Source organism: Durio zibethinus, chromosome 15, assembly GCF_047325235.1.
Source record: "Durio zibethinus cultivar Kanyao isolate XHJ-2024 chromosome 15, ASM4732523v1, whole genome shotgun sequence".
Taxonomy (NCBI): Eukaryota; Viridiplantae; Streptophyta; class Magnoliopsida; order Malvales; family Malvaceae; genus Durio; species Durio zibethinus.
Window position 1 is genome coordinate 18,621,474 of NC_143176.1, and position 15,621 is coordinate 18,637,094.

The 15,621-nt window shown below is 32.1% G+C and overlaps 2 long non-coding RNA genes across 2 annotated transcripts; both read left to right on the forward strand.

Moving 5' to 3' along the window:
- The first annotated feature begins 2,458 nt into the window (after positions 1–2,458).
- Positions 2,459–3,951, forward strand: LOC111302030 (uncharacterized). Its single transcript, XR_002691590.2, has 3 exons — positions 2,459–3,143; positions 3,264–3,408; positions 3,498–3,951. It is a non-coding gene; the product is annotated as an uncharacterized LOC111302030 (long non-coding RNA).
- A 7,838-nt stretch (positions 3,952–11,789) lies between these two features.
- Positions 11,790–12,861, forward strand: LOC149514738 (uncharacterized). Its single transcript, XR_016327981.1, has 2 exons — positions 11,790–12,311; positions 12,399–12,861. It is a non-coding gene; the product is annotated as an uncharacterized LOC149514738 (long non-coding RNA).
- The last annotated feature ends 2,760 nt before the right edge of the window (positions 12,862–15,621 follow it).

The window sequence follows — 15,621 nt, forward strand, 5'->3', positions numbered from 1 at the left end:
GTAGGATTTTATGGTCTCTTTTCTTACCCCTAGCATCTGACTCAACTTCTTGTGGCTCTTTTATTTGTATTTCTTCATATATATTCTATCTAAATTTAATAAATGCACATTCATCAAAGTTGAGTATTCCTTAATGGTTGGCACCGGATCAATCTCATTAAAGATAAAGCAATGGTAGAAGAGATCCCAAAACTGTATCATTACCCTAATCGATGAATAGTTAACTTTCATTGACAAGAGATAGGCTATATGTCCAAACTTTCACGAAAGCCTCTTACCTTGAAGGGCTCATACAACTCCATATGTCTGATAAGCCTTTCAAACTATTGTGCTTGAGAAGCAAATAGACCTCTTCTGATAGTGTGGATACATGGTTAAGTGGCAAACAATCTCTTTCTTGCAATTGTTTCTTCTCTAATTCGATCTTCACCTCTAGGGGAGAATCACATTTGAATAACAGAGATAAGGCGTAAACCTGACGTTCTGTGGAATCTATGAGAATTTTTGCTGAAATAGTTTTAAGGCAGAAATACTATGCAATCTATGAACATGTTCATAAATAGGTGTGAAAAGAAATAAGAGAAGACAAAGGAGTTAGTCATAAAGAAATATAGGGAAAATATAGTAGTTAAGAAGACAACATGACCTAAAATTTTGGATTATCTATAGAGGGTGAGGAAAATAAGGCTCTATCTATGGTTGGGCTTCTAAAGTCAACTACATGTAGTTTAAGCCATTTCTAAAAGGTCTTCAAATTGTTTCCTACATCATGGTCCATTACAGACTAGAAAGGCACCCCAATCCTTATCTATCATAGGCTTCAGGCAAAAAGGGTTCAATCTGAGTGGGAGTGTTTCGCAAGCCTATGCGAAAAAATCTCACAAGGGCATGGTACTTCACTCTCTTTTAAAGGTTGAGCCCGGGTGGAAAGCTTATGTTATGCACATGCAAGTGAATGACAGATATAATAAACATATATTTAGGCAAAATATAGATATTGGATAATAGAGCAGACAAAGAAAAATATAATAATACAGATATAAGCAATGACAAAAAGCAATTTTAGATTATTAGACAAGGCTTGGACAATAGAAAATCTTTTACTAGCTTGACTGTCAATAAAGTCCCCAGTAGAGACGCCAAATTGTCATGACTAGTAGATCCGTGGACCTAGTTATAAAGGAGTCACAACCAATCTTTTTTGTCTGGTGTGATTGGTCACCTGATTAAAGCTAGCCTGCAAAATAGAGATTAGATTCGGGTGTCATAAAGTTTAGATTTGGGGATCTATCGCTAGATATTGACTTAAGGAGTTGCCACCAATCTTTTTTATTTAGGTACGATTGGCCACCTAAGGAATCTATCCTTTTAAGGAACACCTAAGCTTAAGGGTCACTAAAAGAATAGGTTCGGGTCTATTAACCAAAACAGAGTTTAGGAGCACGGTTACGTGTGAAGAAGGTTATAGCACCCTCATAACACCTATCGAATGATGGTACCAGTTTGATTTCGTGTTATCCATTAAGCCTAAAAAGTTTACCAAGTAATTAATTATTAAAAATTATTCTTAATTGATCCAATATTTTTGGTAAAAAATTAAAAAAAATTTTCACCTCAAGACCATACAAGAAAACTACCGTTTCTCTTGCAGAGGATCCGTCGTCGGATCATTTAACATTAAAATTTTCAAGAAAAAAATAAATAAATAAAATTTTAAAAAAAGAAATAATGATTCAACTTTTGATATAAATCATTTTCTTTTGATTTTATATAAAAAAAACCCATCGCTTTTGTAAAAAAAAAATTGATACTTTCAACTTTTCCTTAAAAATGTTTTTCTTTGATAATTTTTATTTTTAAAGAAAATTAGTACTTTTAACTTTTTCTCAAAATGTTTTTTTTGAAATTTTTAATTTCAAGAAAAATTGATACTTTTAACTTTTCTTAAAAAATATTTTTTTAAAAAAAAATTTATTTTTAAGGAATACGGTTTTTTTCAACTTTTTTCAAAAATATTTTTTAAAAATTTTATTTTTAAGAAAAATTAATACTTTTAATTTTTTCTTAAAAATATGTTTCTTGAAATTTTTATTTTATATTTTTTTTTATTCTTTTTTTAAAAATTTATTCATGCAAAAAATATTCTAAAACAATAAACCAACACATAAATACAAAAAATATCAAAAAAATACAAAATACAAAAAAAATTTGAAACGATTGATTGAAGGGTTGGTACAGCTCAGCTTTAGACATAAAAATCGATTGAAAGGGAACGGCTCAAGTGACGCGACTTAACTCGGCTCGGCTCGGCAACAGTTTCTAAGAGTCGGTTGAAATATGAGTCAGCGCTCAAGTAGGGTCAAACCAGGTGGAAACGAGCGGATCTTGTTCTTAGCTAATATCCAAAACAACATCGTTTTATGCGACTATATAAGCCAAAATTTAAACCTTCTGCCTTAGATCTCTCTTTTACACTCTCTCTCTACCCTCAACTTTCTCTCTCTCTCTTTCTAAGGATAGAAGAACCAAGGATGAAAACTTCAGAGAATTTCAGACTCCGCCATAGATGCCGCTGTGATTCGTCACCGGTGCCCCCATACTCCACCACCGTTCGACGACCAATCAAGCTAAAATTCTCCCTGTCACTATTTATTACGCTTTTCGTCTCGAATATGGGCTCTTTTTTTCAAAAATAACTCTCTACAGGTGTAGATCTAAAGTTGAAGCTTCGGGTTTTCTTTTCTTCGTTCCAACCTTTTCCACCTTCGGATCCTTTCCAACTTTTAGTATATTATTTCTCTTGTCAATCCTTTCGTCCTCACCGTATGAATTTCCCAGAAGTTACGCCGATCGTTGCTTGTCACCATTGCTGCCAGGGTAAGTTATGGGTTTCCCCCTTTTTTTTTTTCTTTTTTTTGTTTTATTTGATCCTCTGCTTTTCATTTCTGATATTTGGTTTCTGATTTTGCCACGTTTTTGAATTGATGTTGACGTGGCTAACTAACGAGGGGTGATTATCCAACAAGAAGCTGATGCTGGTGGCAAGTCTCGGTTCCTGTTCTTGGTAGCTTCTATTTGTGTTAGTGCTGAGGGTCTTTGATGGGTGGAGACTGTTTGCGTTGGTAGAGCTCAGTGAGGGCTCTGTATGTGTGCTGCTATTTTTTTATATAATCTTTTATTTTTGCTCTTGATACCATTGGGTTACTCTATTTTTTTCTCTGTATCCTCTTTTCTAATCCCTTATTTCTTTTTTCTTTTGCAAGACGATGGAGCGAGATTCTTTTTTAGGCTACGGGGTTGCAATCAGAATAATGGTCGATTCTGATTGTTTGTTGGAATTGAACTTGGGGTTATGATCGGGGGTGTGTGGCATACTACCTTGGTTCCAACGTGATGGATTTATGGATGGTGAGATGATTTTGCTCTGCTTTTTGTTTTTTGTTTCCTAGAGTCTTCTGAGTAATTGCTGGCTGTTCTGGATTTTCTTTTTTCGCTAGGTGTTTGGTGGCTGTATGACTCTTGCTGATAGAATTAGGATTGAATGGAATTAGACAAAAGAGGCTTTTCAGTACATGGTGTTGTTTAGGGGTATCTCACAAAAGTTAATGATGTAGTGTGATGTTTTCTGGCTGGTTGGCAATGGCAACATGGTTCGGTGAATGTGTAGATGGCAATGTGGATGTGACAATGTGTTAAGGATGGTGATGAAGTTTTGCTCGATTTTTCTTTGTGCTTCTTGTGGTTTTCTGTGTGTAGCTTTGGGGTTCGATTGTGGGTTGATGGTAGACTAGGGCTGGATAACTATGCAAGGAGTATTCTGCTGGCAATAGTTTTCCTAAGTCTTTACTCATGTTCTTAAAAATCACTCAATCTTTTTTCCTTTTTTTGTTATTGCCCCTATTGTTCCCTTATTGCTGATGAATCACCATGATTTATAAAACCTTATTGATAGAGTTTCAATTCAACTCTGATTAGCATCCAAAGCTAAATATTAGCATATAGATAATGATCATCATAATCACCAAGCCTAATCTCGATCTTTTAGCTTTTTTTTCTTTTTTTTTATTAATTAATCATATAATAAAGAGAAAAAAAATACAATAGATAGACCATAAAATAAAAATTAAAAACAATGATAAATACGAAATAAAAATCTAAAATAAAAATAAATAAAAACTCATACAATCGAGCTTGGATTGGTCTCAATTAATAAAAAACTTCAAACAAAATAGAGTGTCTATAGCTGCTTTTTTTTGCGTAGTTTCTATGCAACAGAAATTGTGCAAAGACGTAGACACCCTTCATATCTAGATAATCAGCTCGACTGTTTTTTTTTAAATCAGACACTCAAACTTGCTGAATGGCATAAAACTCCCCTATGCACAGGCTGACAACTTTTGAAAAAATAAAGGCTCATTTAAGTAGAGGCTCAACAACTTAGAAAAATAAAAGGTTTCTCTAAACAGAGGCTCAACGACTTAAAATAAAATGCTCATCTAAACAGAGGCTCAATGACTTTGAAAAATAAAATGCTCATCAAACCAAAGGCACCACAACTTTGAAAAATGTCCCTTAACAATCATATCTACATGAGTCGTAGATTGGATCTGATAAAATTTGTAATAGAAGCTCAAAGATTCATAATTTGAGTTCAAAATTCAAAGGTTCAGATTCACAAAAATCTTTCAGCTTCATAAGAATCCACTAAAATTTGGCTCTCAAAATTTTAGTTTTACAAGAGTTTGATTTGCAAAATCTCAAGATTCACATTTGCAAACTGTAAGACTTGTATCCAACATTTAAACATTTTCATTCGAATTTTAGAGATTCTCGTCCAGAAGTTCATTCAAATTCAAAGGTTCACCTAAACTTGGGATTCACATCCAAAAAGTTTAAAGCTTTTTGTTTGAATTTTAGAGATTTATATCCAAGAGTTCGAAACTTTTCATTATAGTTTGAAGATTCTCATTCAACGATCTTTAGGGTTTTACATCTCAAATATTCTTATTTGAAACTCGAATATTCTCATTTGAATTCAAAGATTTACATTTGACAAATTTTGGGTTTCACGCCTCAAAGATTCTCATTTGAAATTCAAAAATTCTCATTTAAGGATTCAAAGATTCTCATTTGAAATTTAAAGATTCTCAGTTAAGACTCAAAGATTCTCATTTAAAACTCAAAGATTTTAATTTGAAGATTCAAAGATTCTTATTTGGAAACATTTTAAAGATTTTAATTTAAGACTCAAAGATTTTCATTTGAAAATGTCTAAAAGATTCTTATTTAAGACTAAAAAATTTTCATTTGAAAATGTCTCAAAAATTTTAATTTAAGACTCAAAGATTCTCATTTAGAAACGTCTTAAAGATTTTCATTTAAGACTCAAAGATTTTCATTTGAAAACATCTTAAAGATTCTCATTTAAAACTCAAAACTTCATCAAAATACACAAAATTGCTTTTCTAGATAAGCTTTAAATTTTTACCAAAGTCAAAATTTTGTATGTACTGAATGTCATTATCAATTATGCAAATGCTTTCTTAATGATGCAAATGCAACAATCTAGATACTCATAATGTCATATTCGTAACCATGATTCAAATTTTTACTAATGCAAATGCATAGCCAAACCAAAGTTTCAAATATTCTCCAAACAATAATGCAAATGCAATGCATGTAATGTGGATATTCGTGTCATGAAATCTTAATCAAAATGTGGTACCACAGTTCTCAAGACCCCACCATTTTATAATTTTCCAACGAGTTTTGTCAATTGATCCTCATCATTTTCATCACTTGATCATCATTTATAGGTTTTTCAGCATTAGCAATTTCAAAACAAGTTTTTGTCTTTCATCGTTGGGTCTCCACTCACAGGCTTCTCAATACTAACAATTTCAAAATGAGTTTTATCCATTGCCCTATACCACCTAATCATAATTCATAGGGTTTTCAGCATTAGAAATTTCATATTATGTTCATCACTCATTCATCATTCATAAGTTTCTTAACACTAACAATTCTAGAATGAATTTCACCCATTGATCCTCATCAGGTATCACCATATTCATTTTTTGATGACATCATCATTTTATATTTTTTCCCTCTATTCATTTTGTTGAGCAATTCATCCCCATGTTCATCATTTGGCCATCCCATGTGTCATTTTCTCAAGTTTTCGCCATCTCTTCATCATTTTTGCCTTATCATCTTAGATTTCTTTCAAAGGAATGTACGAATCTTTTATGCACATTATCATTCATTCATCACCATCTCAATTCATGACAAAGATAATGCAATCATACATTTTCTTAATTCATTCTAGAGATGCGAAAATAAAATAGCACTGAGTGAATCGAGAGAAAGTAATCAGTGAATACGAGTTTGGTACAAAAACAAATGGAGAAAGAAAAAAGTTAGATGCATGTCACTGGGATGAGTGGTATATCCAAACAATGAATATTCAAAAAATTTTGAAGATTAATCTAGGATTTTTTTTCAAAAACTCATTCCATTGATTGTCGAAATCATTTTGAGCTCATCAAATTTTGCCCCAGCTTTGGAGGATCTTTAAATGCCTTGATCTTTCATATATTTGAATTGTTCATCTAATTTTCAGCTCAAAAATTTGTCTACCCAAATCGTCCCTTCGGGTTTTCAATTTAAGTTTTCTCTTTTCTTTTCATTTTTTTCATTTCTCTTTTTTTTTTCTCTTATTTTTTCATTTTTCTTTTTTTCCATTTTTTCATCCTTTTTTTTCTTTTTTCATCATCTTTCATCCACTATTGATATCTCTCACACATCAATCTCAATATAACATGATTCCATTATTCTATCATAAGCATGCCTTTGACCAACATATGATCATTCAATTCGAGCATTCATACTTAATCCAAATGGATTTTTTAAAGTTGTAATATAAGCCATGGTGAGGGGTCATGAAAGAAATGGATAAAATAGGTTCAAAATATGTGTTTAAAGGGTTTAAAACCAAATGATCATTCATTATTTGATGTAACTTGGCATTTTACCCTAATTTACATCATTTCACTATTTTTCCTTTTTCATCGATCTCATTCTTCACAAAAGGGTTCCCCTTATTTTGTCCTAAATCATTTGTGGCATTCATTTCTTTTTTTTCTCTTTTTTCTTTGTTTTGCTTTTTTATCTTTCCTTTTTTTCTATCTTTGAGACCTTTTACGATTTTTTTTACCTTTTTTTTTTTAAATATCTCCCAGTGTAGAGAGTGATTTTTGGTCAGGGTTATTTACAAAAAGAAATCATAATAGGCTCAAAGGGGTAACAATGAATGGTTTTTCGAATGATAAAAGAAAGATGGACATTTTTCATCTCAAATGTGAATGCTTTCCTTGAATTTCATCTATTGAACAAAAATAAGCTTATAGATTTTTGCACATTTTTAAGATATATCTATTCCATATTTGCTAGTAGCTAGCTTTTTTTACTCAAATAATCTCTTCAGATCAAGGCGAATGAGTTTTCAAAATTAAATCTCATAATTATTGCTAGCATCATTGTCTAAACATTCATCATTGAGAATAGGAATGGAAATGAAAAGTTATGAAAGGTGACAAAGCACAGAACAATGGTTGAATGAAAGAAAAAATGTAATGAAATGCATCGACTTGTCTTTTATTAAAATGATAACAAATGAAATCCTATTACATAAAAGAAATACTAACATTACTATGAAAGAAATCTAGGATGACAGGTAGCTTCCAACCAGCCTTAACATCCTTCTCTAAAATCATGCTCCTGTGCAATCAAGTGAAGGATTTTTATTGACATCTTACCCTCCTAATTCATCGAAACTCACTCAATATTTTTGGATCAAACTTTGCACTTTATGTTTAAAAGTAGGCCAAGTTTCAATAAAATGACACATATTCCCATTATGATAATTGCACGTCGTATTAGTATCGTATCACATTAGATAAGGTGGCTTCAATGGTTCCAGAATAACTGGAGATACCAAGTTGTTTTTGATCAATTTTGGGAATAACTCAGTATAAGTTATAGGGATAAGGTCAATATGTGCCCTTTCTTGGTTATCTCGAGATCTCTTTGAACCATTCGCTTAGTTGTTAAGCTTTGAAACTGATGTAATGATATGACTAGAATCATATGTAGGTACTTGAAAGGTTGATTGGTAAATTGGTAAGTAAGCTAGTTGTGGATATGATTGGTAAGGGTAAGGTGAGATATTGTTTATAGTAGGATAGCATGGGGCCTAACCTTGTGGATGAGGTTGAACCTGAACTATTTATCAAGGTTCATGGCTTGAACTTTAATCTCTCTTTTTTTAGCAGCTTTTTGGTTTCCCCTCTTTTCAACTTACCATTTTTAATGGCATTTTTAATGATTTCGCCTAAGATTACCATGTTGATAAAATTTTTCGTGGCATTCCTTATCATCTTTTCATAATAGGGAGATTTTAAAGTGCTGATGAACAATATAGTGGTCTTTTTCTTAGTCAAAAGAGGCTGCACCTGAGAAGCGATATCTCTCCATCTTTAGGCATACTTTTTAAATAATTCAGTTACTTTTTTTTCCATATTCTGTAAAGAAAAGTGATCTGAGACTAAGTCTATAATATATCGGTACTGACTAATAAAGGCATGAGCCATATTGCTCTAAGAACAAATACGAGTCTTGTCTAGCTGGACATACCATCTAGCATTAAAGCTCATAAGGTTATCTTAGAATACATGCATCAATAGCTTCTCATTATTAGCATAGGCAGCTATTTTTCGATAGTACATGGTAATGTGAGTTTTCAGACATTTTGCACCATCATACTTCTTGAACTCTGGCATTTTGAATTTTGAAGGAATAACAACATCCAAGATTAAACAGAGCCCAGCAACATCCATTGAACTATAAGAACCAATAACTTCTATGGCTTGTAACCTCTCCTCTAACAAGTTCATCTTCTGTTCAACTTTTGAGGCTTCTAAAGTCTCTTTCTTTTTGAGCCTCAGCTTTTCTTTTCCTTCTGGATCATCCAAATTAGGGATCGATATTGATTCTACTACCTTTTCAGAAAAGACAGAATTTACATAACTCTAATACTGCCTCAGATTTGAAGTTGATGGTATTTCAGGGTATGTGTACCCTATATGATAGATAAACTGCTATAGTGGTGGACCTTATACACGCTGGACTTGATGTGGCCCAAAACCAAGAGGGTAAGTGGGTTATCCTCCTCTTATGAGGGATGGTCTTGTTGGCTGGTATTCTCTTATACACTCTTTCCTTTATTTAACTTGTTCAAAGTTTTCAAAATCTTATTCAACTCTCATTCTAGCTTCTTGAGCTTTCTCTATCCTCTCAAGACAATTGCAATTTTCTTGTTCCATTTGTCTGACTCGAGCTCTTGTATTGTCTTGGTGAGTGAAGTTGCTTGGTGGAGCTATCGTTGAACCTTTAGCACCATAATTATGATTAGAAATGTCATGTTATGCTTTATGTATGATATGTTGATGCACGAATGAAATTTACATTTTCATGGATAAAATCTAATATGAAAATGATGCAGATGCACAATGTTACATATGACAATGACATGATAATGCAAATGCATAAAGTCAAATAATCAAAATGGTTAGATCAACACAACTTATTCTTTCTTGTGTTCTAGTTTCGAGGTATATCTATCATTGGGTAGGAAGGGCTCTATCTTAGGGTTAGGTACTTCTAAGATTCACTATATGTGGTTCAAGGCTAAAGTCTAAAGGTTCCCAAATTTCTCCTTACACCATTGTCCGTCACAGACTAGTAAGGTAGCCCAATCTTCATCCATTACTAGTTGTAAGCGAAAAAGTTTAATTTGAGTGGGAGTATTTCGCTAGCCACTGCAGAGGCATTAAAACCTCAAGAAAGCATAGATACTTTACTCCCTCTTAGAGGGACGGAATTCGGATATAGAACTCATGTCATGCACATGCATATTGATGACATAATTATCAAACAAATAAACAAAATGAATGCATAAAAATTTTTACAAAAAAAAAATTCAATTTTATTAGGCTTTTGGATAACATAAATTTATTTGCTGGCTTGACTCTCGACTTGTCCCCAGCGAAGTTGTCAAACATTCATAACATTTAGATTTGGAGATCTATCGCTAGACATTGACTTAATGAGTCACTACTAATTTTTTTTATTTAGGTGCGATTAGTCACCTAATGAATCTATCCTTTCAAGGAACACCTAAGCTTAAAGGTCCCTAAAAGAATAGATTCAGATCTATTAATTAGAACAAGGTTTGAAAGTATGATTACATATGAAGAAGGTTATACCACCTTCACAACGCCCATCGAATGATGGTACCAGCTTGATTTTGTGTTATCCATTAAGCCTAAAAAATTTATCAAGTAATTAATTATTAAAAATTATTATTAATTGACTCAAATACTTTTGACAGAAAATTAAAAAAATTTCTCACCTCAAGAGTATACAAGAAAATCATTGTTTCTCTTACAGAGGCTCCTTCGTCGGATTATTTAACATTAAAAATTTTTAAGAAAAAAAAGGAAAAAAATAAATAAAATTTTAAAAAAAAGAATAATGATTCGACTTTTGATATAAATAATTTTCTTTTGATTTTATAAAAAAAAACCATTGTTTTTATACAAGAAAAATTGATACTTTCAACTTTTTCTTAAAAATGTTTTTCTTTGATAATTTTTATTTTTAAGAAAAATTGATACTTCCAACTTTTCTTCAAAATACTTTTTTTAAAATTTTTAATTTAAAAAAAAATTGATACTTTCAACTTTTCCTCAAAATATTGTTTGAAAATTCTTTATTTTAAGAAAACTTATACTTTTAACTTTTCCTAAAAAATATTTTTTTTAGAAAAATTTATTTTTAAGGAAAACGGTTATTTTCAACTTTTTTCAAAAATATTTTTTAAAAATTTTATTTTTTAAGAAAATTGATACTTTTAATTTTTCTTTAAAAATATGTTTCTTGAAAATTTTATTTTATATTTTATCCTTTTTTTTTTAAATTTATTCATGCAAAAAATATTTTAAAAAATACAAAAAATAAACAAAAAATAAAAAAAAATAAAAAAAAAATTAAAACGACTTGACTAGAGAGTTGACGAGATTCGACTCCAAATGTAAAAATCAATTGAAAGGGAGAGGTTCAGGGGACGTGGCTCAGCTCAATTCGACTTAGCAACAGTTTATGGGAGTGGATTGAAACACAGGTCAGCGTTCGAGAATAGTGGAACAAGGTGAAAACGCACAAATCTTGCTCTTAGCTAATATCTAAAACGACGTCATTTTATGCAGTTATATAAGCCAGAATTTAAACCTTCCGCCTCAGATGTCTCCCTTACACTCTCTCTCTACCCTCAGCTTTTCTCTCTCTCTCTTTAAGGATAGAAGAACTAAGGATGGAAACTTCAAAGGTTTCCAAATTTTGACACTGACGTCGTCGTGATCCGTCACTGACGTCGTCGTACTCTGCCATCGTTCGATGACTAATCAAGCTAAAATTTTTCCCGTCGCTACTTCATGAGCTTCTCGTCTCGAATATGGGCTCATTTTTTCAAAAATCTCTCTCTACAGGCATAGATCTGAAGTTGATGCTTCGGGTTTTCATTTCTTCATTCCAACATTTTCCACTGTCGGATCATTTCCAACTTTTAGTATATTATTTCTCTCATCAAATCCTTCATCCTCATCGTACCGTACGGATTTCCCAGAAGTTGGGTCGATCATCGCTTGTCACCGTTGTTGTCAGGGTAAGTTTTGGTTTCTCCATTTTTTCCTCTCTATTTTTTTATTTTATTTAATCCTCTGCTTTTCATTTCTGATCTTTGGTTTTTTATTTTACCACGTTTTTGAATTGATGTTGATGTGACTGACTGACGAGAGGTGATTGTCCAATAAGAAGCTGATAGTGGTGGCAAGTCCCAGTACCTGTAGCTGGTAGCTTCTGTATATGTTAGTGCTAAGGGACTTCGATAGGTGGAGACTGTTTGCATTGGTAGAGCTCAGTGAGGGCTCTATATGTGTGCTGCTACTTTTCTATATAATCCCATATTTTTATTCTCGATACCACTGGGTTACTCTATTTTTTTCTCTGTATATTCCTTTCCAATCCCTTATTTTCTTTTTGTTTTGCAAGACGATGGAGCGAGATTCTTTTTTAGGCTACGGGGTTGCAATCATAACAATGGTCAATTCTGACTATTTGTTGGAATTTAACTTGGGGCTGTGGTTGGGTGTGCGACATACCACCTTGGTTCCACCGTGATGGATTTGTGGATGGTGAGATGGTTTTGCTCTGCTATTTGTTTTTTGTTTCCTGGAGTCTTTTGAGTAATTGCTGGGTGTTCTGGATTTTTTTTTTGCTAGGTGTTTGGTGGCTGTATGACTCTTGCTGATAGAATTAGGATTGAATGGAATCAGACAAAAAAGGCTTTTGGTAAGTGGTGTTGTTTAGGGGTATCTCACAAGAGTTGATGATGTAGTGGGATGTTTTTTGGCTGGTTGGAAATGGCAACATGGTTTAGTGAGGGTGTAGATGGCAATATGGATGTAACAGTGTGTTAAGGATGGTGATGAAGTTTTGCTCGATTTTTTTTTGTACTTTTTGTGGCTTTTTGTGTGTAGCTTTGGGGTTCGATTGTGCGTTGATGGCAGACTGGGCCTGGATAACTATGCAAGGAGTATTCTGCTGGTAATAGTTTTCCTAGGACCTTACTGATGTTCTTAGGAATCACTCGATCATTTTTTCTTTTTTGTTATTACCCCCTTGTTCCCTTATTGCTGATGAATCACCATGATTTATAGAACCATGTTGATGGAGTTTCAGTTCAACTCTGATTAGTATCCAAAGCTAAATATTAGCATCTAGATAACGATCATCACAATCACCAAACCTAATCTTGATCTTTCAGCTTTTTTTTTTCTTTTTTTTTTATTAATTAATCAGATAATGGAGAGAAAGAAAAAAAATACAATAGATAGACCATAAAATAAAAATAAAAAATAATGATAAATATGAAATAAAAATGAATGAAAATTCCTACAATTGAGCTTGAATTGGTCTCAATTGACAAAAAACTTCGAACAAAATGGGGTGTCTACATCGGGAGTCGATTATGTTTATGGAAGGTTGTAGCACCCCTATAATACCCATCCAAGAATGGTACCAATTTCGATTTCAAATTATCCAAGCCTTGAATTATTACTATATGCCAAATATTAAAATTTTATATTTCCCTTTTTCTTTTCTTTTTTTATAATTATTTTCTTTTCCATTTTTCTTTTTTTTTTAAATATAAAAGAAAAAAAGAAACAATTAGAATACAAAATATAGGTAAAATAAATAAAATGAAAATGAAAATCATAAAATAAAAAAGAAAATGAAAAAAGAAAAACTTACGATCAGGTTGGGTTGAAACACGGGTCAACGTGCAGATCCTTGGGTCGACGCGTGGATCCTAGCTTAGCAAAACAGCGTCGTTCTGGAGTGGTATAAAAGGGCCCTTTCAGCATTTTTCTTAGAAACCCTAGAAGTTTTCTCTCCCTACCCTTCCAAAATCCTCTGCCTTCTCTCTAAAAGCCATCAAAAAGTTCAACTAAAAACTAAAAATCTTGCCGATTTCTAAAAACTTCATCAAAAAATCCCACCGAAATTTGGACAACCCGTCAGTTTCTAGAAACCTACTAGATTCTGGAAACTTCGTCGAAATCTAGCCGAAAACTTCAACCTTCACCGGAGAATTCAACCAAAAAATTCAAACACTCTTTAGAAACCCAAAAAACCTAGAAAAATTCCAAAAAAATCCTTGAAAATTCCTAAAAAATTCATAGATCGTCCTAAACCTCCCCATAACCCTTTACTATTTTGAAATCACTTCCAAAAGCCTAAAATCATTCCAGAACTCCAAATCAAGTCCCAATTTTCGTATCCCAAAACCCCCTTCTGCCAAAATTTTCCAAAAAATTCCCCTTTGTCTTTTTCCTTTATTTCTCTCTATTTCTGTGTGTTATTCTGTGTCAAAATTAGCCTAATTTATTGGTGTTCTTGGGAGTAATTCTAGAAATGGATAGATCAATCCTTGGCTTGATTCTTGGGATTGCATTCTGTTCTAACGAGATTTTAGGTCCAAAATTTTTGCAATCTTGCTGTTGATACAATTTGCAATCAAGGCTTTGACCAAAGATTTCGATCCTGATTATTTCACTCACGTGCGCATGAAATTGGAAAGGAAAGTAGCTAGAAAACAGAAACGAAAATAAAAGGAAAAGAAAACAATAATAATAATAATAATAATAATAATAATACTTAATTAAACCTAGGAAGGGCAAAATGAACCCAACCATGATGGGCCCGACCAGAATGGGTTCGATTGGGTCCAAGTCAAAATGGGCCCAATCAAGCCCAAACCAAAATAGGTCGAGGTGGGCCTAAATGGGCTCATACCATAATGGGCCTAGATCAGATGGGCCTAATCAGGCTCAAACCAAAATGGGTGTTTATAGTAATTAATACAATCAAATTCTAAAATCAAAGCATTATTCCTAACAAGATGGATATAAGTTAGACATTCACGTTAATGGTTAAGAATATATAAGTGACAAATATTAAAAAGTTATTTGCGAAAATTTTAAACTATATTATCTCTTCAAGGACATTAATTTGATAAAATTCTATTGTTGGTATCTAAAGTTTCATGTCCCAATAAATTTAAGTCATTAAGGATCAAAATTATGATTTATAGGAATTTTAAATTTAATTCAATTTATTTATGTAATCACTTTTAAAATATAATATCTAATAAATTTAGAGTTCAAATCTCATCACATGTAAATTTTTTTTTCTATCTTTATTTGAAAAAAATGTGATCTACCAGCCCATCTTATTACATCACTCTAATCTCAGCTATCGGATGGCACTTACAACATTGCCCAACTTTAGACATAGAGCCCAAACTCACTTATTGTTAGAATTTTAAAAAGAAAATCAATATAGAAACATAAGGGGGGAAAAAATTTATTGGTGGAGTTTAAAAATTCAACTTAATGATATATTCTATTAAGATATATTTTTATAAAATAACAAATTCATATAAAAGTTAATGCAACATATGATAATATTCTAATATCTCTTTTGAGTTTAAAGACTTTATCAATCGTGTATAAAAAAACATAATTCTTAAACATATCAGATCTTAACTCGTGTTACATCGCAAGAGTTTTTTTTAATGATTGCAAGTAGGAAAATATTAACTCAAAGTTAGTGAATTTAAAAATTATTTTGTGAAAAAATTTGATATCATAGAACACATTCTTTTGGTAATAACCAACTATGCTCTCAATAGTAAAAAGATAACAATTCAAAATTAACTCAATTAAGAAATGTATATTTCTAGAGTTCAATTGAAACTATCAAAATCATAAAGCTCAAACGAACCTTTTCATGGTGATCTAAACACTGTTTGCAAAATATCATTTCATACAAAATTAAAGACAAACTTGCAAGGGAAGAAACGAACCTTAAAGAAAGGTAGAAAAAGGAGTCATGAAACGCAACATTTTCAACATATTTAAAACCAATAAATAACAGAAA